This window comes from Hydra vulgaris, chromosome 10 (assembly GCF_038396675.1).
Source record: "Hydra vulgaris chromosome 10, alternate assembly HydraT2T_AEP".
Lineage (NCBI taxonomy): Eukaryota > Metazoa > Cnidaria > Hydrozoa > Anthoathecata > Hydridae > Hydra > Hydra vulgaris.
The window spans coordinates 51,884,237-51,911,239 of record NC_088929.1 but is presented as its reverse complement, the minus strand read 5'-3'; the positions used below and the strand labels follow the sequence as shown (position 1 = coordinate 51,911,239).

Here is a 27,003-nt window from a genome sequence, read left to right as displayed (position 1 = left end):
AATGCAACAATTTTTTTTAAAAAATTTAAAAACTTTTTTTTAATCAACAATTCCGCAATAAAAAAGTCCATTGGTTAATCATAAATTTTTACCTTAATATTTACAAAACTAATAAAAAGTAGAAAAAACTGAAAACTATGGAATTCTAAGAAGTTTCTAGTAGATGTAAATTAATTGTTTTCATATTTCTTCCCCCCTCTGTATCTCTAACATTTATAATGCAACAGTGGTATAGTTGTAAAGTATTTGCTTTATAAGCAAGAAGTTCTGAGTTTGATTTTCACCACATTTTTAGTAGTACAACACTTAACCTGTTTCTCTGTGTTGCAGTCATGTTTGTCCAGGCATATTCCAGAAACAAATAAAGGATTAACTAAAACAATAGCCCAAAGACCATTACAAAAGCCATTTCAAAGGCCATTACAAAGACCATTTAATATTGTACCTATTATTATACCTATAGAAAAATCTAATGAAAAATAAATATGAGTTATAAGTTTTAATCAAATCATAGCAAGTTTTAATCAAATCATAGCACCTAAAGTACCTAAAGGAAAACAAAAAGAATTTAAGGGATGCCTAGATGTAATGAAAATAAAATAAAAACTTATTTTAAAACACATTAAAAACAACTTCTATTTTACCTAAAAATTTTTTCAGGTAATTAAGGCAAATAGTATGTAATATGCAGGCTTGATGCACCCTTAAAAAATGTTTGATAACAATAAAAAATTGTAAGAATGCTACCAGTACCATCAACCACCATATTACAACAAAAATGTGTGAACTAGAAAAAATTATACATTAAAGTATTAATAGCAGCAATTAAATTGATTCCAGGTATTAACCTAGATAATTAGTTCATAATGAGTAATTAACCTAGATAATTAGTTGATAATGAGTCATTATTGGTGAAATGTTGTGGAAAGTAAAAAAATTCTATAAGCAATATTCTAATAATTTATTATTGCTCTGTTCTTTTAAGAACAATAAGCACTCTTTTGTAATGTGTGTGTGTATTATATATATATATATATATATATATATATATATATATATATATATATATATATATATATATATATATATATATATATATATATATATATATATATATATATATATATATATATTAGGGTTATGGCTTTTTTTCAACCCCATACTCCTGTACTGTAGTTTGATAAACTTTTACCTAAAAAGCACGAAATGAACTATTATTTGCATATCTTTTGAAAAAAGTTTACCCTGCCATTGAAAAATTGATTTTTAACTATGCAAACGGTTTTTATTGTTGTCATCAGTGAAATTTATTTAAATTCAGTTAAATATTTTAATAAGTATATATTTTTCAGTCAATGTATGTGCATCTTAAAAACTGTCTCAAAGATTTTATATTTAAAAAAAATATATACTTATTAAAATTAGTATATTTTTATAAAATTGCGTAGTTAAAAATTTGTTTTTCAATGGCAGGGTGAACTTTTTTCAAAAGATATGCAAATAAAAGTTCATTTTGTGCTTTTTAGGTAAAAGTTCATCAAACTACAGTACAGGAGCATGGGGTTGAAAAAAAGTCATGACCCTAATATATATATATAACTCCTAACTGGTTGTCAGAAAGTTTTTCCATATTTTGTTGACACAAAAAAGATAATTAAAACTCAAGACCGGAATTTTTTTTAATTATTATTTGATAGATGGCCTGCCCCAACCAAACCCTCAGTTGATGTAGCAGCACTTCCTTGCGAGTCAGGCTATAAAATAGTCGATGTAGCAGCACTCTCTTGTTGCAACAGGCTATAAGATAGTTGATGTAGCAGCACTTCCTTGCAGCAGCAGGCTATAATATAGTCAAAGTAGCAATACTCTGCGCATAATTTACAGTAAAAAAAATAAAAATAACAACATTTTATTAAAAAAAAATGAAAATAAAAACATTGTCTATATTATTAAAAAAATTCAGAATATTTTTAAAAACATTCTGGTCAATTAAATTACCATTTTTTTAAAAGTGATTAAATTCCAATTAAATTAATGGTTTTAACTTTATGACAACATGGAAATGTTGGATGAAAGTCAAAAGAAATTATAAGTAACATATTTGTAGTCAAAAGAATCATTTTTTACCTTCTGTACTCTCAAATGCAACAATTTACATATATATATATATATATATATATATATATATATATATATATATATATATATATATATATATATATATATATATATATATATATATATATATATATATATATATATATATATATATATATATATATATATATATATATATATATATATATATATATAGCCAGATTACATTTCTTCACCTCACTAAATGAAAGACGCATTTGAGGTGATTTAATCTACAACTTTAAATTTATCAATATATGTTTATTGGCTTGACCCACAAATCGGTAATCCATCTGTCCAAATACCTAAAGGATACTCTCAATGTCTTATCAAAGAGTTCTTACTAGGCCTAATTTCTTTCCTAACAGAGTAGTCAACCGATGGAATTTACAACCGCAAACTGCAATTGACTCTTATAACCTGAATGAACTTAAACATAGTATCGACAAAAACTCTAGGATATTTATACATATATACATATATATATATATATATATATATATATATATATATATATATATATATATATATATATATATATATATATATATATATATATATATATATATATATATATATACATATACATATATATATATATATATATATAAATATATATATATATATATATATATATATATATATATATATATATATATATATATATATATATTCTAGGAAAGTAAGTTGGGTGGTGTTATGCTGTCAGCTGTCTTAAGGAAATTGGGTGGAACCATTGCCGTATATAGGCTTTTTTTTGCAAAAAAAAAATAATATTTGTCATATTTTACCACAAAAAACAAAAAAAGCCCTCAATTTCTGAATTTGGGCAGCACCCAAATACATTCAACCCTGTCGAAAAGGGTCTAAAATAGCCCCTGATATATAAAAAAAATCAAAATTTACCGGTAAAATTGGTAAAATCGGTAAAAAATAAAAAGGCATAAACAGAAGACCATAAAATGCAGTAATAAGTAAATAAAACACATTAATGTTAGTTTTGAAATTTATTTTTGGATAAAAAATGAGCTTTGAGAAAACAAAGTGTATCAAGTAAGTCGTCACTCATTCTGGATCAAATTTTTGTCACAAATAATCCAGCCGCAGAAAAGGCTCGCTCAGATTCGACACTTGTTGGTGGGATGGTTTCTAGTGCATTGAACAAAAGTTCAAGGTTTGCAGTTCTCTTTCCGGTCGCTTCATAGACCAACATTTGTTTTGAAATGGCCTTGAACTCGTCGTTTGAATTTTGTCGCTGTTTTTTGGCCAAATGTTGAATTGCTTCCTCGAGTTCCTTTTCAAGAGAAAGTGGGTTTTCGTCAAGAGTTTCTGAGTTTTCTTCAAAACATCTAAAAATTGCACTCTTTATTGCAATGCAAAGAGGTGAATCTTGTTGTTTCAGCCTGTTCACAAAAAACTTGAAAATTCCTTCAGCAGTAAGAAGAGTTGCATTTTGTCGGCAAAGTGCTTCTGCTGCTAATTTGACTGGTTCAAGAGCAGCAACAATGTCGGGTAAAATGTCTTCTTCATCATCACTGCAAATCAAATGTGGAGAAATGTCCTTTAATACTTTTCTGATTGAATATTATGATATATGTTTTGTTTTGTGTGTGTGTGTGTGTTTCTATTATGTTTTAATGTTCCTGATTTTCTCGTTTGTTGACTTTTCCTATACATTTTTACCCACCTAATCTATTTTTATTTGTTAGTTGGAGATTTTAATTATTTTATATTAGAGTGTGACGTGTTTATTTTAAGTTTTTTGGATTTTTATTGTATTCTAGTAGTATTGATTATAGTTCTTAGTATTATTATTATTTTCATTTTTTATATTCAGTCTAGTTTTTCTTTATTTTTTTGTTTGTTTGTTTTTTTTGTTGTTTTTTATTATAATTTTTTGTATCTAAAAAATCTCCTCGGATGTACTTATTCTTTATTTTACTTTTTATATATGTTAAGTATTTAAAACTATTTAATTCTTTCTGTTTATTTTAGTTAATTGGTTTTATTTAGTGTAAATTTATAAATATTATACTCAATATATTATTTTTTATGATAATAGTGTTATCATTATTATTAATTCATTGTTCATCATTTTTATTATTATTTGTGTTAAAAAATATTTTTTTATATCAACATATAGATATTTACTTAATATTAGTTTTATAACTATTTGTAAATGACCGTGGATGTAATATCGTTATCCAAAATACATTGATTGATAAATAAGTCACAAGAAAGTAAAAACGTTTTTCTTAAAGTGTTTAGACAAAACTAAACCAACAAAATCACTTTTCAAGCATAACAAACAACAGCTTTGTTGACAGGAAAATGAAAATTAAATTTTTAATTTATTGGTTGAGCCATTTCAAGCATTCTAAAACATTTTCAAGCATCCTTCAACGTTATTAAAAAAACAATATTTGCCAAAATTTACCGACATCATTTTACCGGTAAATTGGTAAAACAATTTTACCGATTTACTGGTAAATTTTTGGTAAAAGCTCAACCCTAATATATATATATATATATATATATATATATATATATATATATATATATATATATATATACACACACACACACACACACACACACACACACACACACACACACACACACACACACACACACACACACACACACAAGCTATACTGCAAAGTGTATTACAGTTAATAGAAGTATCATTCCAGATATTACGGAAAGTTTCTCCATTGTTTTGTTTTTTATTTATTTTATTTTCATGAAGTATTATAATCAGTAGGTTTTTTAATATTACAAATATGAAACTTTTAATTATTGTGTAAACTCAAAACTTATGTTTATGCTTAAATCAACTGATAAACTTTTTCCAGGCTCCAATCACTGTAACCTTTTGCAAAACATTCTCATTTGACATAAGTATGAACATACTTGAATTAGCAGTTTAAACAACGGCTGAAAGTTTCATCTCTGAAACATCAAAAAATCCTGTCTACGCTACTGACTATGCTACTGATTATGATGTGCTTAAAAATTTTTTCATCAGTGGAGCAGAAAAATATAATATGTAAAAGTTTACAATCACATGCAAACACATTGTGAGCAACATTTTGTATCATTAATGCCAAAAAAGAAATGTGTTTGCTTGGGGACGAAGAGTTATCATAGAGTTACATACTTTTTTTAAATTTAGTTGCTGCAGAACAAACTTGTATCAATATTTTAATTGGTTTTTTTATTTGTTTTTAACAAATTTTCGATAGCAAGTCTAAATTTTAAAATTTTTACCAAAGTTAATAAAAATTTCAGATTACCAGCTCCATAGAATTTTTTATCGTAACTTTTTGTTTATTTCTTTTCAATTATTTTTAAATAAATTAAGTTTTTGCTTTTTACAAAATATAGGCTTGTCGTAGAGTGAATTCATGGTCTGGTATTTAAGCCACTTTGGGCCTAAATCAAAAATCCAAAATCTTCTATATATGGTTCAAGCATTGAGTCAATAAGATACAGAAGTTTTAAGGGATAACAAATATATGTTTAGGCCATAAAACGGGTGCAAGAGAGGATTTTTTATTCTCTACAACAGACTTTGGGTGGAGGAGAAATGTTTTTTTTTTACATCATAAAAAAAGGCAGATTCTTTGATTTTATAAAATGATAAATTCTGGTAATTCCAGGGTGACAAATAAATTTATGTGATTCCCTAAGAGAGGGTCCATTTATAGTAATAGATCAACAAAATCTAGAGAAAAATGTTTGATATATTAGGAATAGTATAAGAACATACAAAGAACTCGTCGAAGAGAAGCACTATCAATGGGAGCAGGCATTTCAATTAATGGCTTCAAGAAATTTCTCTAAATGGAAATCATGTTTTTTTTTACAAGTACCACATACAAGCAAAGTTATCTAGATATACAAAGGTGTCTTCTAATTTGTTTTCTTGAATAAACGTATCCATAATTCTTTGAATTTGTGAGAAAGCATTAATGATGCTAAAAGGAATTCTTTTATATTAAAAAAGATGTCCATCGAACTCAAAGTCAGAATAATACTTGTCACTTTCTAGGGGAGGTATTTGGTGATAAGCACTTTTTAAACTAAATGTGCTAAATGATGAACATTTTGCAATAGAGTTAACTCATTGATGCTATGTAAAGAATAAGCATCAAGTAGTGTAAAGTGATTTATTGTTTGTGAGTAATCAATGACCATGCATTTCTTATGACTCTCATTCCTAGTAATAGCTATTTGTGATCGCCAAGGAGAGTTACTGGGTTCAATTAAATCTAGTTCCAAAAGTTTTTTTGGTATTTGTTCAATGAATGCTTTGTCCTCTGAGTTATATCATCTAGAAAGTGAAGCAATTGGTCTACATTCTGGAGATAGAAAAGGGAAAAGAGTGCTGGCTTTTATTGTAACACTTGTTAGAGAACAGGTTTTTAAAGAATTTTATTCACCACCATAATTGATATAAAGACTTTTGTAGAACTGTAGGAAATCTCTACCAAGTATGATTTGTTCGCAAGAATTGGGTATAAACAAAAAGTATGTATTAGAGAACTCCAATCCAAATAAAGTAAAGTTATTTAAAACTCTACCTGTAACTTGACAAGATAAGGAAGGATCATCCAGAAAGACTCTTTTATTAGAAGGGAGTATGTTAAGTTTTAAAGAGTCACATAATGATTTGCTTATAAATGTGTCAGAGCTTCCAGTATCAAGAAAGACTCTTACCTTGGTCCTAGCAATAAAGATACAAACAATAGAATTGAGTGAGTTGATAGAAGAGCAAGTAATCAAAGCTAAACTTGGTGCATGGAAGTTAGCAGCAGCAGATATGACAAAATTCTTTAATGATTTGCATACCTTCTTGAAATGTGTTTTCTTACCACAAATGTTACATTCTGCGTCTCTGGCAGGATATGATTGTTGAGGGTGGCTTTTACTTCCACAGAAATAACAAAGTCCACTAGGCTTAGTAGAGACCGTAGCAAGCTCAGTAGTACATTCAGAATGTTTATTAATTGTAGCAACATTACTATACTCTGTGTGTGAATACATTTCGTAATATCTCAGAGCATTTTCAAATGAACGAGCTTGATTATGGGCCTCAGTAAGTTTAAGAGTAGAGTTTTCTAGTAGTAGTTGGCAAATATGATGAGAGCTTAGACCACTTGTAACTGAATCATGAATGTATTCTTCACAATGTTCTGAAGCAGAATCTGTTTAAAGTTACAATCTTTACTGAGAGTACGTAAGGCCTGCAAAAACTCATCAATAGATTCTCTAGATGATTGTTTACATGAAGCTAACTGATGTCTGGAAAATAATTCATTTTTAAGTTTTACAAATAAGTTTTCCAAATTTCTATAGTGTCATCAAATGATTTAATGTCAGCAATACAGTCAAACACCGAAGGAGATAAACAGTTAATGAGGACATATAATTTATCTTCTGTTTGTATAGTTTTCATGATTTCTGTAAAAGAATATACAAACAGGTTAGTTTCAGTTTACACATAATAAAACTCAACAAGGAAAATAAGAAGAAGAATCAGCACACTTGCATTATTGAAAACAAATGGTTAACAAATGTTGTGTTGTTAGCTGTTATTCAAACTTCTCTAGACATTTGGTACCAGTTTTTTCATTTCCTGGAAATAAAGAATTACAAATGAAACAGATAAAATTTGTAAATAGACTAAACTTGATACTAACTTAGTCATAAGTTATTTGTGCAAAACATTTTCAGGAAAAATATTTAAAACATGGAGAATGAGAAAAAAGATTTTGTATAATAAAGAAGTTAAAACCAATTCCATCTATACATCCAGGTGTTATATCAAAATCATCTATACCAACAATAAGATCAAAGCAGCGAATTTAAAAAAAATGATTTAATAAAAAATTTAAATTGTTTTGTTGATATTTGGTGCCCAAGTGGTTATCAAATGCTTAAACGTAATGATCATATTGTATTATACAAAATATTGTTTTAAGAGCTTTCTTTACCAGAAGTTGTGTATAAAAGTTGGCAAGAGTTTACATGTAAAACAATTTTATAAGGGTTGTTTAATACCATTACCATTGGTTTCGTAGTGGTCATAATTGTATATTAACTCGTAAATGTATGTTGGAAAACTTTCCTGCCTATTTAAGAAGTCAAGCAGAAGTCAGTTTTGGAAGAACTTGAAAAAATAAAGTATCAGAAAAAACCAATGTACTCTGTTAATGTAATTCGATATGCATTATTATTGCACTATACATCTTTGCAATCCTACAAAGTTCTATTGGAAGAATTTTCATTACCATCACTTTCTTTATTAAATAAAATTTGTTCTGGTAATATTAATGCACTGAAAGCTGCAAAATTGTTGAAAATGAAAATGGCAAAATATCACAAGATGTCTGCATAATATTTGATGAAATGTATTTACAGAAATGTGCAGAATACTTTGGTGGAACTATAATAGGTGTAAACAATATTGGCGAACTCTACAAAAGTGTTGTTTGTTTTATGACAAACAGTTTTAAGAAAACTATCCCATACATTATAAAAGCAATTCCAGTTGTCAAAATTGATAGCAATTGTTTAATAAATGAGATTATTGAAACTTTGAATCTTTTGCTTAATAGTGGGTTTGTTGTGTGAACTATTGTGTGCGACAATCATGCAAGTAATATTTCTAGTTTTAATAAATTGTTATCAGAATATAAGAATGGCTTTAATAGCTTTTCAATTTTATATAACTGCAGAAAAGTGTATTTATTAAATGATGCTATACAATTAATAAAAAATGTAAGAAACAACCTACTATATCAAAAAAGGTTTCTGTTTCCCCCATTTGAGTTTATTGGGTTTAAAGATGATGTTACAGTTAAAGATGGAGAAGTATCTAGGAAACTGTTTCATGATCTCCATGTAAAAGATGTTGCTTTAAATGCAGATTTACATAACACTGCGAAACTAAAAAATAAAGTGCTATATCCAGGAATGCTTAAACAAAATGTTCAAGTTGCTCTTGACTTGTTTAATGAAAGTACAATGGCTGGTTTGAAATAGTACTTTCTTTAAGTGAGGATGCTGTTAGCTTTTTAAACAAAACCAGTTTTTTTCAAATAAATTTTTATGAAATGCTGCTATCTTGAAAGATAAAAAACCTGAATTTTTACGAGCAATGGCATTATGGATCAATCATTGGGAAAAACAAAAAATTTTGAACTGTCAAAAATTTGTTACATCTGCTCAAACTAGTGCAGCATTTAAACAAACACTTAATTGTCATGCCTCTTTAATTAAAGATCTTTTAAATGATGGTTATAAATTTGTCATGACTACAAGATTTCAACGTGACCCAGTAGAGAGAAGAATTGGACAGTACCGACAGATGAGTGGTGGCAGATTTTGAGTGAGCTTAAAAGATGTTTTGTGCTCAGAGCGTGTTATTAAATTCAAAAGTTTAGTTAAAGTAGGCATTGATATCTGCAATAGTGATGTCAAAAAGACTAATGATCAAAAAAATATTTTAAATGAACTTTTGGACAAACCTCAGTGCACTTCTTTGAATAATGTGTAATTGTCAGAAGGTAGCAGAGATAGAGAAGTTGCCATTCATATTGCAGGTTATATTGCAAAAATTTCAAAAAGATTTGGTAAATGCTGTCATAAACTAATGATTGGAGTAGATAAATATGATTCTCCAGATAAACAATATATTGAAATTTTATCAAGGGGATGATTGACTATACCATCTACCAATCTAGGTAAATAAACACTAATTTGTGATTCAGAACAACTGCTCAGTTTATTTTGAAATTTTTTTTTCAACAAAAATATCTTTTGTTCTGATCACCTAAAACTTGGAATAAAACCTCATGAACAAAACAATAAGTAATATATTCTTCAATAATAAAAGAAAAATAATTACTCATGGAAATTATAAAGTCAACGAAATAAGCACTTTCCCTCCCCCTTGCCCCCTCCCCCTCCTCCTCAAATAAAATAATTAATTATACTTTCCCAATTAAATAATTTTCCAAAATTGAAAATTTTGTTTTGTTAAAAATATTTTTTTTAAGCTTTTTGGAGGCCTTATGGAGCAATAATTAGAAATAATATTTTTATTTATTGAAGCTAATTTTTTTGTAAAAGACCAACATTTTTTAAGTATAGAAACTTTACTGGGCTTTATCCAAATGCATTTATAAAAGAAATTTTTTGTAAAAAGCTATATTTATAAAAGGCATTTTTTTTCTTTTATAAATAAAACCTTTCATTTCTTCATTATTATATTAATGCTTCTGATTTCAAGTTGTAAAAATTAGTTTCCTGTTACTTTGCAGAATTTTTATATTTACTTAACTAATTAATAAATTTTAATGATTACTATATGATCTGTAAATAAAATAAATATTAATTACCTTTTAATCATGTATAAGAGGAAGCCATATAATATGGCAAATCCAATTATATGGGTATTATAATAAAATGTATAAATAATTTACCATAAAATAAATAATGTTAATGGTATTTCTAAAAAATATTTATTTTGTAAAATATTTTAAAACTAGATTTTTGAACAAAAATAAAAGTTGGAAAATATGGAAAAGTGTTCTATTGGATTAGAATGTAATTTTGACTGTCACAAGCAAAGTTTAACAAAAAGACAAGGTCTTTTAGACCTATCAACATTTTCAAATGATGAAAAACACAAGTTATTATGGAGAACTTGTTTATTTGATTGTGAAAAATTGTTTACAACAGTTTGCCATTATCATTGAGAACACTTTGGAATTGAATTTGAAAGAAAAATTTTAGAAATGCTGTAATCTTTTTTAAAAACATGAAAATCAAAAGGTAAAAAGTAATTTTGATATTATTTTGATGATTAAAATGATTTAAATAGTAATTAAATAAACAAAATAAAAGTAAAACAACTAAATGCTTTTTTATGAAGAAAATTCAAATATTTTTGTAAATTGAAAATTTAATCAATTTATAAAATAATAAATATACTAATATGTTCTTTACAATGATGCTTAGCTGATATTAGTTTTTAGAAATGATTGTTTCTTTTTTTATATATATAGGAAATGTGAAGAAATTGCTATCAATAGGAATAACTCTTAAAACCCAAGATATTTCTATTGTACCTAGGTGGAAATTATGCAGTAGTTGTTATAAAAGGGTACAGAGTATAAATAAAAAATTAGAATCAAATGATCAATGCTACTTCAGGGTTGAGTGTGAACATGAACGACAACAGGGTTGAGTCGGAACATTCATCTCTCAATGAAAGTCTTAAATCTATAGGTGTGTCACCAATTAAGCTTAAATCAGTGCTTAAACACCAACAGTTACCAGCTGCCAAAAGAAATTTGATCAATCAACTGAAGCAACAACAAACAAAATAAATGAAGTTTATAATACTGATCATATGATTAGATTGACAACATCTTGTACACCACTAACTTCTTCAGTTGATAACCATAAAATTGACCATCTAAACTCTCTTTTAAATGAATTAAAAGATTAACTAAATGTGACATCATACTCCACAAAAATACAGATATTAACATTAACACCAGAATAATGGTCACTTCCAAAATCTGCAGAATTTTAAATGTATCTATTTACCTTACACGAGAGGCTAGAAAAGCTAAAAAAAACATGGAATTTTGTATAAACCATCATCAAAAAAAGGAAAGTTGCTTTCCCATGAAAGCATTGATCTAGTTCATAGCTTTATCAAAGTGATGAGTACACACAAATGATGCTTGAAAAAAAAGGTTCTAGCAGTATAGAGTACAGGCAACACATACAAGACTAATATTGAATAATTTTAAAGAACTTCATGTAACATTTAAATCTGAACACTTTAATTTAAATGTTGGATTTTCAAAGTTTTGCAGCCTTCGCTCAAGATGATATGTAACCACAAACTCGTCTGGCACTCACAGTGTTTGTGTCTGTATCTACCATCAGAATATTAAGTTGTTAACCGATGCTCTTAAAATTGACAAAGACTACAGAGATTTAATGGGAATGATTGTTTGCAATCAGGATAATCTAGAGTGCATGTTACATGAATGTCTACTATGTCCTGGTATTACTGCTTTAAAAGAACTCGTAACAGTAAAATTTGACAACAATCATACAGAAATAAAAATTAACCAATGGCAAGGTACAGATAGAACAACACTGATCAATCAAAAATCAATATTGAAGATGTTATTGACCTTATATGCAATAAAATAGATAAATTTACATCTCATTCATTTATAGCTAAAAGTCAGGCCAAGTACCTTAAAGACTGTAAAGAGTCTTTAAATCACAATGAGTGTACAATATTGGGTGACTTTGCAGAGAACTTTCAATTTATTGTTCAGGATGAAGTGCAAAGTTACCACTGCAATAAACCAAAATGTACACTTCATCCAATTATTATATACTATAAATCAAATGGTAAACTGATATCTAAGTCATTTTGCTTTCTTCCTGATGATGTTGAGCATGATGTATACTTTGTATATAAAATACAACAGCTCATTATCAATTACATTAAAGCAAACATTCTACAAATTAGTAATATTAAATACTTCACTGATGGATGTACAGCACAATATAAAAACTTTAAGAACTTCATCAATCTTTGCCATCACAAAGAAGACATTGATATTGATGCTGAATGGGCTTTTTTTTGCCACAAGCCATGGTAAATCTGTTTGTGCTGGTATTGGGGGCACAGTAAAAAGATTAACTGCACAAGCCAGTTTAAAAAGGACAATGACTAGACAGATTTTAGATGTAGATAAGATGTTTGAATTTTGTGTAATTAATATAAAAAACATTCAGTTCATTTTGGTTTATAAAACAGAAATAATTGAAGTTCGATCATCATTACAACCAAGGTTTACTATGGGAAGAACCCTGCCAGTAACAAGATGCTTCCACCATTTTATATCAATTAATAAATGTACAATTTCTTTTAAAAGGATGAGTCAATAAACTGATGTTCAGACATTTAACCTTGTGCAGATACCAAAAGAGCTGGTTGTGCAGCAAGTTATTTATAACCATATGGATTATGTAGCTTGCAAGTAAGACAATTTTTAGTGGATTAGAATTATAACCAAAAAAAGATAAAAGAGAAGGAGATTATAAAATTCAATTTATGCATCCACATGGCCCAAGACCAAGTTTTTTTTGGCCCACACGGGAAGATATGTTGGCTCCCATCAAATCATGTCTTATGTACCATTGATCCGCCATCTACAACAAATGGTTGCATATATAAAATTTCAGAAACTGAGTTAGAAAAAAATTATTGAAAAAAATAATAAAGATTTATCGAAAAATTTCTAATGCATTATTATTTTTATATTTGTATGTTATTTTTTCAAATTTAGTTAAGATACAACTTTATGTGAGTATGTGTAATCGGCACAATTTGGCTACACAATTCTCCTAGTCACTTGTCTTTATGCTGTTAACAAAAAAAAAAAAAAAAAAATATAGGGAAGGGGGGTTGGTAAAATGCTTAATAGCCCCCTCCTCTTTAGACCATGAGCCCTCCCAGGTACAAAAAAAAAAAAGTATAAATTTATTATTTCAAAAAGACTTTACCAATAACTTTTTACAACATAAAATTAAGATATAGCTAACTTTGTCATAAATAAGTTAGCAATATATTTTATGCTGACTCAGCATATATATAAGCTTTACTTAAAAGGCTGCATTTAGAAAAGTTGAAAAATGCATTCAGATATTTTTATTAATAGTGATGTTTGATACCTATATTGTATGTTATAACAATGCCTCAAGAAAAATTATCAAGGCATCACCATTTTGACTGTCAAAATACCCTAAAATATATGCCTTTATTATCTACTTTACGTATAATTATGGTGATCAATTTGAAATTTGTATCTGCCATGTGGAAGATTGTATATGTACAAAATTTCAGGATCATACCTCTCATTTGATTCATAAAATTTAATAACAAAATAGTATTTTGCAAAAAATGCTGAGCCAGCATAAATAAGAAAATTGAATCCTGAATATCTCAAGAACTGTAAACGGTTGGAGGTTCCAAATTTCAGATTTTCATAATTTTTATAAACCCTATAACATATTAAAAAAATTAGCAAAATCTAAAACATGGGGTGAAATTTTTTTTTTTTTTTTGCTGATTTGATATGGAACTACCCTAAAACAAAATTTTTTTGTTGCTGAATAAAAAGTATTTTCAAGAATAAATGCATTTTGATTGTTATTTGCTTTGCTTTTTATAGAGCAGTAATTTATTTTTAATGGCCTTCTATTTTTTATGGCAAAAATGTGGAATATTAAGAAGTATACTTTAAGTAGGCCATGTATACATACATATATATAGATATGTATATGTACATATATATGTGTGTGTGTGACGTCAGGTCAGCAAAAAAAAAATTGGATTTTTAGCTTTCTGTTACAATAGGGGTAATGATTAATTGATTATAAAAGGATTGCTTTATATTAGTATAGCTTCATATAATAATATTTTAAAAAATGTAGCAATTAAATTTTGTGTAGTAAATTAAGTATATAAGTTGTTTGTTTTTTTTTAAAAATGGTCATAGTTTATTTATTACATTTTTATAACATTTTTTTTATAACTGATGTTCCCCATACAAACATTTGCTAATTTAGCAAATTATTTTTAAATATATATTTTTAAATATATATTGGCTAATTTAGCCTTTATTTTTATGATGACAATTTTTTAAAAGCTCTGAATACTCTTGGCAAGTTTTACACTAAATTAAAGTTACTTAACCTAAACCATCAGTTTGAAATCCGCAGGATTTAAACCCATTTTTCAATGACAGTTCTGTTAGGCATTATGACATATTTTGAGTTTGCTTACTGTATTACTGTTATGCTTTTTATTTTGAATGGATTTAATGGAAGCCTTAACTTCTATCAAATTAAAAAAAAGTTTTGTAATAAATGTTTCTTCTTCACATGTGTTTAACATAACTATACCAAGAATAAAATTCCCTAATAGACTTTCTGATCTTAAATAATATTTTAAATAATTGTAAGCATGTAAATGAACAGTTTTAACTAATAAAATTAAAATTAAATTTCAAAACTTTAAAAATATTAATTGCTCTTGAATTGCGATTAAAAATGTGTGAGAACAATAGGCATTTAAGAAATATTTTTAACTTTTAAATGAACCTTGCTATGCTTGAATAGACTTGAGAAAAAAAGAAAATATGAATTGAAAAATATACTTGAAATACAAATTTCAAGTTTCATGCAATAATCTCTAAGTGTTCAGTTTTTATGACCCTGCAATGTTTACAGCCCCCTCAAATTGAGGAAGTTTAAAACTTTATAAGATCATAGTTTTTGAAAAATAAGAGATTATTGCATGAAATTTGAAATTTGTTGATGAATATAAATTTAGATAAAAACAGTAAAGAAAATATTTTATAAACTCGTTGCTCCCACATTAAGGGCTAGGTGGGCCCAAATATTTGGGTTTTTTTGTTCCCAAGCTCCAATCATCCCAATTCTTTGCAAAACATTATTTTTTGATATAAGCATAAACATACAAAAGTTTGGAGTTTGCACAATGCCTGTAAGTGTCAAAACTCAAACATCTAAAAATCCAGTGTACACCACTGTATATATATATATATATATATATATATATATATATATATATATATATATATATATATATATATATATATATATATATATATATATATATATATATATATATATATATATATATAAATTTATAACTGCTCTGTTCTTTTTATAACATTGAGCACTCTATTTTGTAGAATACATTTTAAAACTGTTTATATATATTTACATATATGCATAGATATTAAATGTATGAATAATATTTGTAAAAAAAACATTAACATATATATATATATATATATATATATATATATATATATATATATATATATATATATATATATATATATATATATATATATATATATATACATATATATATAATATGTATATATATATATATATATATATATATATATATATATATATATATATATATATATATATATATATATATATATATATATGTATATATATATATACATATATATATAATATATGTATATATATATATATATATATATATATATATATATATATATATATATATATATATATATGTGTATATAATATATATATATATATATATATATATATATATATATATATATATATATATATATATATATATATATATATATATATATATATATATATATATATATATATATATATATGTTTGTGTTTTTTAACAATATTCATACCTTTAACAAAAATCTGCCTTAATGATAATATTAAGCAATTTATAATGATGTGCTATTTTCATTATATTCCACTAATACTCACTATTCATACATAAATTCAAATATGTTATTAAGAAAAAGGATGTTTCAACTTATAAATCATCAGTTAAAACATCCTCTCTAATAAAAAAAAAATATTTGTATTTATACATAAATGTTTCATTTATTCAGATGCGCTATTTTCGTTAAGAAATAGATATTTTTTATTATACTTATATTTTGTTACTAAATTTTAAAGTCTATTTACTATACATTATCTCTATTTTTTTAATTTAAATTATTTATTTGGAAATAAGAAAATTTTGCGAGCGAAGTAATGCAATTAACCATGACACAAATTCTGGCTACGATAGGATCAATAATTGTAATAAACACAAATTTATTAAATTAACTTAAGTTGTTTGAGTATTTTTTCTGTAAAAAAAAAAAATTCTTACACAAATTTTAAATACACATGGCGTACCGTAATTCACATGTACATCTTCGCAATCTAACCGGTACAATTTACATTTAAAATATAAATACTTAATACCTAAGGTATTTCAAAACTCAACCTTTAATAATTCAAATCTCAACTATCGGACTCACAATTACTATTATTAGTTTTTATTTTTTGCTTTGTTTTGTTGGCATTGGATACGACTTCAGAAGTGTCGAAGAGCGGTCTCAACCCCTATCCACACTGAACCGGAAAAACAACACACCACAAAGCCGAGAATAACCACATATAATTTAGATGATAAATTTTCTTCGAATTTGGATAAATGATAAAATTAGTAACTAAAATACATAACATAAAGTATAATAAGTAACATGAAGATAAAAAAATATCGACTTTTGTATTTGTAAACTTTTTAATTAGTTACAGCGACTGGGCTTGACTCGAGCTTTTTAAATATAGCGCGAGGTTCTGCGTTAAAAAAAGTGTTTACTCAAGTATAAAAAAACTGTAACAGTTTTAAAAAACTGTATATATATATATATATATATATATATATATATATATATATATATATATATATATATATATATATATATATATATATATATATATATATATATATATATATATATATATATATATATATATATATATATATATATATATATATAGTTTGTAAAACAATAGATTTTAACTTTTATGAAGTATACACATTATGCTAATAAACATATTAGAATGAGGAGTTAATATATGTTTACGAGCTTCATAAGCATACGTTAGCAAAAAACAAATGAGTTATTTTTATAATATAATAAAAAAATTCAAAAAAAAAAGGCTTTATGAAAGTAAATAATAACGAAAAAAAGAAATATATCTAACGAAATCGAAACTTACTTTTTTGAAAATAAAATTTAAAAAACAATGCATTAAATATTTTTCTTCAATATTTTAAATAAAGTAATCACTCTCCTCCTTTTTCTGTGTCAAATCTTACCTCTGGTCACAACCGTCATGTAAATATATTAATTACCTAGGCGATAAATGAAATATAATTAGGTAATTACATATATATTTATTTAAAGACACAAATTAACTTAACGTTAAAATAAAAACAAATGATATTAATAATAAATGTTTTAATTCAAGTTAAAAGTATTAATACAAACACAGTCATTCCGCGGGAAGTACCTTTTTGCAGAAATTTGTAAACCATCTTGGTTTATCTACGTATTTTTTTTTTACTAAAATTTTGTTTCTTTTTTTATTCTAATTTGAAAGTATATACAAAGCTAAATTTGTCTTGTTATCAGTGTATTCAATTCAGTTTTAGTGTAAAAACTGTAACTATAAATGTACAAAAAAAAAAAAAAAATGTTTTTTGCGCAGTTTACAATTTAATAAGAAATATCATTTGAGATTATTTTCTATCCTAAGAGTATTTTTGTTTTCAAAGACTTTTAAAAATAAGATTATTCAACTCTTTAAATCTTGTACTTAAAAAGATCGTCCTCAAAATAATCATTTTGACGGATTAATACGTCACAATAAGTTAGGTGAATTAACGCTGAGTATATACGCAATCGTATATTGTATTTATATGAGAAAAAGTTTTAGCGACCTATTTTTATTTTATGCAAGGAAATCTTTGTTGAATATATAATGTAAATTTGAATGTAAGCGGTATAGTAATAAGAATTTTAAAAAGGAAAAAAAACTTACGATTTAAAATCATTAAATTACACCGTTTCAAACCACCCTTTCTCACCTTCTCCTTCCTACCCCTTTTTGTGGATCTAAATGCTGCAATATCAGCAGGCTGCAAAATTCATCTAGTACAGATAGATAAAGAAATTAATATTTTTAACTTGTTTATTTGTAAACAAATATTTTATAGCTAAATAACTCAATTAATTACAGCTATATATTACTCAATATTTAACATTTTTATACAAGTGAATAAAACATACTAGTCATGCACTTGTAGAAGAAATAAGACTTTTTCCATATTGAGTTGAATCGGCCAAGTTAGGAGGAACAAAAACCAAGAAGATTTGTAAAACTTTTATATATATGAATACTTTTATATGGGTTCAGTTATGTTTTTATTTAATGTTGTTTTCTAAAAGTGTTTTTTTTTTATTATTTTTTTTATTTTGCTATTTACAAAAACTACAATTCACATAAAATAAAATATAATTACAAATATATAAATAATAAACAGTCAGGGGCTCAAAGAAGATATGGGTGGCAAAATACCAACCTAATCTTTTCATAGAGCCCCCACAGATCCAGGGTCGTCCCAAAGAGATATCTTATGAGGGGGTGTTGTATGTGTTTTTTTCCAGATGCGGTTTGACGTACGTAGTGTATTATTTACTCCGAAGTTTCATTTCTCTTGATCTAAATGTTTTTAATAGGCCAAGTATCATATACGCTTTACGTGTAGCAACCTGTATTTGTTAATTCCATTTTAGATCATTAGATATAAAGATACCCAGGTCTCTCTCAATATCCGTTACCTCAAGAGTAAGTGATGTATTTCCATCATTCATTACATATTCATGATTACTATTTCCATAACCAAAGTGCATAACTTTACATTTTGGAACATTTAACTCCATTAGCCATTCCTTTGATAATTCTGAGACAATGTTTAAATGGTGTTGAAGGATCAGGCGATCAGCATCGAGAAACTCAGGTCTTATTTCTTGTAACAGTTTAGTGTCATCAGCATAGATTTTATGAACTGATTTTATCTTATCCGTTAAGTCGTTTATATAAATGATAAATAATGTTGGACCAAGTACACACCCTTGAGGAACTCCGCTTAGAACATCGGTCCAGTCGCTACAGCAGACCTAAAACAGTTCGCTGTTTTCTACTAATCAAAAATGACTCAAACCATTTAAGACTATTGCCATTAATCCTATATACTTTGAATTTATGAATTAGTTTACGGTGAGAAACTTTATCAAACGCTTTTGCGAAGTCCTAAAATGCAATATCGGCAAAATTTCTTTTACTTAACGCTTTCGTGATGTAGTCGAAACTCTCCAATAAATTCGACATGCATCCTTTTTTGGACATAAATCCATGTTGATTATGCGAGATGCAGCTCTTTTTTTCAAGATATTTAGTAATCTGTTCCCTGATAATCTTTTCCATTACCTTACATGAAGTTGATGTGATAGACACTGTCCGTAATTAGCGGCATCAAGACGATTTCCTTTTTTAAACAATGTTGTGACGTGTGACTGTTTCCAAGCTGTAGGTGTTGAGCCTTCGGAGAGTGCTTTATTGTAAAGTAAAAGGGTAATTTATTTGAGCTCCGCATTCTTTAAGGTCCTTTGGACTAATGTTATCAGCACCATTAAATTTATTCGGGTTCAAACCTTTCAAATAAGCTAGCGTCGCTTCAAAATTAATAATTATATCGCCTAAGTCCTCTTGATAATGCCTTCTCTCAAAAATAGGTAACTGACTACTTTTACATCATCAACAAAAACTGATTGGAAGTGTTCGTTTAGTCTGTTTGCGATATGTATTCCCTCTGTTAACGTTCACCTTTTGCATCAGACATAGCACTAATAGATACATGAACATTCTTTTGCGCCTTAGCATAAGCGTACACTCTTTTAGGATAATTTTTATCTAATGCTATTTGTGCTTTAAATACTCGAACATGACGTTTACAAGCACTTTTTGCACTTGGTTTCTTAGTTTCCTTTATTCACGAATCAGTGTCGCTGATCGCCAGTTAGTCGCAGATATGTAATTGCCCAGCTGTTTTTTACTTTATCATTATTCCTTATTCATTCATTATATTCATTATTATATTCATTATATTCATTCACTATATCCTTATTCATCCACGGCGCATTACGAGTGGTATGGACTTTTTTTAACGGTATAAATTGCTGCTGAGTTTATCATATTTATTGCAAAAAAGTTAACTCATTAGTGTTTTTATTTTCAAATAACTGCTTCCAGTTAGTTTCCATATCCTTTTTACCGAAATTTATATAGTCACCTTTATTAAAGTCATATTTTTTGTTTGAGAAATTTTTAGAAAAGACGACATAATCCCAACTCAATATGCAATAACCTTGCGACGAATTATCTAATGGCAGAGAGCTAGATAAGTTGATTACCCTCGTTAAAGAGTCTGTAATAATTAAATCCAAAATATTTTTTGCTTTACCATTAGATGCTTCGAATGTTGAGAAATCAACTAATTATTCTAGGTTATGATTAGCCAAAGTATCAAAAAAAATACTTGCCATACTATATTGACCGCTTAGTAATTCGATCCTATCAACATCGTGCCATTTGATGTCCGGAAAGTTGAAATCACCTGCTAGAAACATACAACTATACGCTTTTCTATCAACAGCTTGCTTAGCCAACATAATTGTTTTATTTATATCATTTATATGCGATAAAGGTGGTCTTTAGACACAACCAATAAGAACAGTTTCGTTACCGATTTTAATTTCACATTATATTTTCTCGGAGATGCTGTTGTTTAAGATCTCTCTTAGATGACGATTAGATACCTCATTCACGACTAGATTACGTTTGATGTAGATAGCAACACCTCCACCATGACCAATTCGATTTTTCTTTACTAGTGAGTAGTTGTTCAATTGAGAAGCAAATATTTCAGTAAACCATGTCTCAGAAATAAAGATTAAATCGTCACAGAGTGCAGATAAATGATTAGATTAAATGTCACAGAGTGCAGATAAATCGTTCATTTTATCCGGATTAAGAGAAGTTGCGTTAGTATAAAAGCATTTAAAAAATGTATTTTTAGGGTTAGGTTTAACAGATTTATCATATAATACTGATAAATACTAATAGACACAAAAAGTTATACAAAAAGATATTTAAATACAAATTTCCATCTAAATATATGTCATAATTAACAAATATTATATATAGATATCATATAATATTTAAAAAATACAAACAGTTAAATAAGAAGATCTAATGCTTAAAAAAATTAAATTGAATAAAACGATTACGGTACTTTTTATCCTTGTTACCTTTTACCACTTCATAAGATATCTTTGAACCCAAAGTACTATTATATTTTTTATACAAAGCGAAAATCTTGTTTCATCTACATTAAATACACTCATCAATCAAAATGTAACCAAAAGTTTGTACAAAAATTTTATTTTCCATTCTGATTGTCTTGTACAGCCAAAACAGATGCACAAAGACTTTATGATGCTCAGGTGTAGGTTAGTGAATTTTTCCTAACATTACGGAAATACTTCCTGTTTTGCAATTGGATGAATTCGAAAGATTTACAAGCACAAGTTTGGTTATTTTGTTAAGGTTCGTGATATTGATAAAAAAAGTTTTTTCTTATTTGCTCAATTTTTTTTATTGTTTTTATTTTTTTTTTTTCACTATTAATGTTTATTATCAACAAAGTTTCTATAACTACATCTTCAGCTTATTACCAACTTTTAAGCTTGTCACCAACCTTTAAAGTTTTTATAACTGCGTTGCATTTTTGTCAAAGTTGCAGTGTCCAAGGCATTTTGTCAATAAACAATTTTTACGAGATGTAAAAGATTGTGAATAATCGCTTAATTAGGTGTTCAGTAAAATTTAAGCTGAAACTACGAAGAAGTTTAATATTAGATAATAGTTATAGTTTCTATAAATAATAAAAAAACTCAATTATGGACACTCCATGCTAGTGAAATTATGACTGAAATAAGTAAAATATGCAATAGGGTCAATTTTAACTTTCAATTGAAATGCTATGAAAGTCTTTTTTTTTTTTTTTGTAAATTAGTATAAAAAAACATGAAAGCTCGTTTTTTTTTTGTAAATCAGTATAAAAAAACATGAAAGCTTGTTTTGTTTGTTTTTTATTTAAAGAATTGGGGTAACTTTTTTTTACCATTAATCTATTAAGGTTAGGTGTTGTATACTTTTGCTGTAAATATTAATTTACATCGTAAGCTGAAATTATTACTATAGTTTTGACAAACAAAACGGAAAAAATCTTTTAAATATAAAAGGGAGACCGGGGCTAGTTGGCAGCAGGGGTACGTTGACGAACTGCGTTTATCTTCAGAGCCTTTGATCAGAAAATGACAAAAATAACACAGAACCCTCCTAATTGATCCTATTTCATTATTCACTATAGTATTGTTAGGATTCACACATGCACGTAGAAGATATTAGGATTTATGTGTTTTTTAAACAAAAGCGTAACTTTTGGAACATCGCTTCCTTTAATATTTTACAAAGAAAATAGTTAATCTTATTAAAAAAAAAATTAGCCCACCTTTTTTTTCAGATAAAAAGTGGGCTACTGTTTTGGCTGTTATACGCACTAATATTTGGTACCAGCTAAAAGTAAAATCAAATTTTTCGCTTAAAATTGTTGCCAAAATAAATAGTAAAAAACTTTCTATAATATTTGCATTTAATAATACATTAATAATCATTTTTATAAATTGCGCTAACTTAATCCGGAGCGGGTTTGGTAGGTATCTTTTTATTTCCCGAAGGCCCCATAAGGGCCCCAAGAAAATTTTTTTTATAATGAATGCAAGTTAAAAATGTTACCTAAATTCATACTCTTTAAGACCGCGCTTTAGTATCTACAAAAAATTTTGTCGTTAGGACTACAGAGCTCAAAAAGTAAAAACAGAGGCAACTAGCCCCGGTCTCCCATACTATCAAAGCCTACATTTTCGTTTTAAAATTTAAGCATTACAACACATTATTAAACAGTATCTGAATCCAACAAAGTCTCGCAGCGTTGTCATTTCTTGCTGGTTTTCTTTGTGAAAGATTTTTTGGTGTTTATTTCAATATCTGAAACAACGATATAACTTTCTACTTCTTCAGGTTCTGATATTTTTTCTCACCAGTATTACACAAAACTTAGTAGTTATAAATTCAAACTTTCTGTAAGTGTTGGTTTTTAGATTTGTTGATATTTGATGCATCTGTACATTTTTTAATTCATTTGGGTTTGCTTTCTTTGATTTTATTTCATTTAATCGTGAAAGATTCATCAGATCTTAAACATTCCGCTAATTTTCAATTGAATCTTGACCAATGGGGTGACTTATGCATTCCATTTTATATTACCCCAAAAAATGTTTTTTAAAAATAAATCTACAAAGTAATCCTGCAATGCAAAGTATTTAGAAACAACATCATAAAATTACATGTAAAATACTATCATAGTATGTTTTTATTTATTTTTTAAAAAAGTATTTCAGCAGCATCGATTTTTAAAGGTCTTTTTACAAGCTTAAGAAAAGCAGTCGTATATTAAAAGATCTATATCAGGATTGTCAGGATATATTAAGATCCAGCTTCATTTTTGGGATTCAAAAGCTTGTTTTTCCGGGGGTGTATGTAAATCTTTTTTACTTTGCTAAAGTGCTTCAGTAATCCATAAAAAAACTAAAAATTTAATTTATGCAAGCCGTATTGTGGTGTTATTTTACTTATTATTATGGGGATAAAATAGTTATTATTTGTTCGTTCAAAATCTAGCTGCATCTGTTGAAATAAATTAAACAATAAAATAACGGGTGACTGGTGAAAACATTTAATCAATGCCACATATCATACTCCGCGTTACCTTATTTTTTTAAAAAATGAAGTTTGCCGTAATCTCAGAAAGAAACCGCACTTATTTACCAAACCATCTGGAAAACCAAATATAGAATCTGTATGCAAAATTATATATTTAAATGTCAACTACAAAATTGTACACTAAACCATGTCTGCTGAAGTCTGTAGCAAAAAATAAAAGGTAAACATTTTTAAAACTCCATACCAGTTTTTAGTAGAGTTTTTTAGGTAGATTTATACAAACCAGTATCTATTGTTTTATTGTTTTAGAAAAATTTAAAGAAGCTATTTATCAACTAAACCAAAACTTACAAGTACTTTGTAAATGGCTGAAATAATAACTTCATAAAAAAACCAAAACTGTATCATTAAAGTAATTTGGGACAACTTAGTTATTGAATTTGATGATAAAGTAAAGTATTTAGGATTTCAAATAGATTACAAACTTAATGTTAATTGAACACATCAAATATATACAGGGCCGACAAAGCCGGGGGAAGGGGGGGTCTGGGGTACGTGTCCGCTCCCCTTTTTTTTTTTCTAAAGAAATTTTTTTTTCAAAAATTCAGGATATAGAGGACCTTTTTTAGAAATTGACCGTTGTGCCCACCCCCACCCCCCACTTCGAAACCCGTGTCGTCGGCCATGATATATCAAGCAAAACTATAAAGAAAACTGCATATCTTGCTAGAATGAACAAATAGTTAACTCCATGGACCAAAAAGGTTTTTAAATTGTTATTTCTCCCTACTAAAAATACTGTGTCTACTTCTATTTGATGTAAATAATAAAAATTTAAATATTTTAGAAAAACAAAAAGAGAAAAACAAACAAAACAAGACTTTGATGTTTATAATGATGTGAAAAAAACGTTTAAAGAACTTTTGTTTTAGCACTAACATTTGTTTTATAATAGAACAAACATGATCTGGGCGTTCTTCTATCAGACGATCTTAAAGTAAGCTATCAAGTCAAATCAGCAGCAGCCAAAAGTAAATTTGGTGGGCTTAGAAAATATTTAGAAGTTTTGAACTCTATTTGTTAAAAGTCATTCAATTTTGAGAACCCTCAAGTCTACGCACTATCGATTTCCAAATACAATTTGCGTGGACATTATCTTCGACCTGAACGTCAAAGGGAGAAAAACGGAAAAGAAAGATTTAGTTTCTTTACTAATTGCATCGCCAATGTATGGAATACGTTACCTTTAGACGCCATTAGTGCTGAATCAGTCAGCTCGTTTAAACACAGTGTTTACAAATTGAAATTCAAAATAGGTGAATGATCGGTTTCTTTCAACATGGATGTACCTGATGTAGCACTTTCTCATCAAAATATATGAATTCAATATATGCATATAGAATTGATTTTTGAAATAGATAAACTCAAACTCAAACTCAATAAAAAAGAAACAATCGAAAATGAACTAATCAATACATTCTACGTCAAAAATTGTGAAGTGCATCTAATACAAGACGCTTTCACACATGTTATTATTCAAATAAAGAAAAGCAGAAATCGTTATTTTTCAATGGTTTAAAGCTATATAACAAACGTGCTCAAATATTTTAGGCACATGTGAATTTTTAACTTGTATGAAGTTGTTGGAAATAGCAGTTGTTGGAAATGATCTCTATAAACGAGCTAGACTTTTTTAGGCATTACAATAAAAAATAAAAACTCTAATTTAATACTTTTTTACTTAAATTCAACCTTTCTTTTTTAATAAACTTTAAGACAAACGTTCTTAAATTTTTCTTGAATTTAATTGATGTTAACTTTAAAAAAAAAATAAACTCAATAAACTGTTTAATCGAAATAACGTAAAAATATGCTATAGGTGTCTTCCAAACAAAAGCAAAATACCAGTGGGCACCGTATGTTTATTAAACGTTATTCAGACGTTTTTATTAGGTTTAAATCTAATAAAACGCCCGAAAAACATTTTAAAAACGTACCGTGCTCACAACAGTATTATCAAGTACATCTAACCTTATTTCTCCATCATGTAATTGCTGTCAGATTGATTTATGTCCACTAAATGGAAAATGTTTAAGTTAAAATGTCATTTACATTTGCAATGTCAAAAAAAGCCCACAGGAAGAGGGCTTTTATTATATTGGACTTACAGAAAAAAGAATTAAGGGTCGTTTTTGCAAACATCAAAATTCTAGCCTTAATGAAAGTAAAGCTAACTTAACCAAACTTTCTAAATTTGTTTGGGTAAATAAAAAAAAAAGTTTAAATCCTGTCCGTAAAAAGTCTAGACCAGGCAGAACCGTTTAAATCTTAATAGAGAAATATCATATAATTTCATCAACTTTGAACTTATTAAACAAGCGAAATGAACACGTGACTAAGTGTCGTCATAATAGAAATTATAAGATCAATATCTTGAATGCCATCATAATTCCATAACACTCAAAA

At 27.3% G+C, this 27,003-nt stretch overlaps 1 protein-coding gene across 21 annotated transcripts in view; it reads right to left on the bottom strand.

Moving 5' to 3' along the window:
* LOC100202249 (ras and EF-hand domain-containing protein) overlaps window positions 1–26,653 on the bottom strand; it is a 58,233-nt gene extending 31,580 nt beyond the window's left edge. For 2 of the 21 annotated variants that reach the window (XM_065808289.1, XM_065808300.1), the window contains exon 1: window positions 17,100–17,293. The gene's annotated coding sequence lies outside the window, so the exon portion shown is untranslated. The other 19 variants (XM_065808294.1, XM_065808304.1, XM_065808297.1 and 16 more) reach the window with 18 other exon arrangements.
* Between the last annotated feature and the right edge of the window lie 350 nt (window positions 26,654–27,003).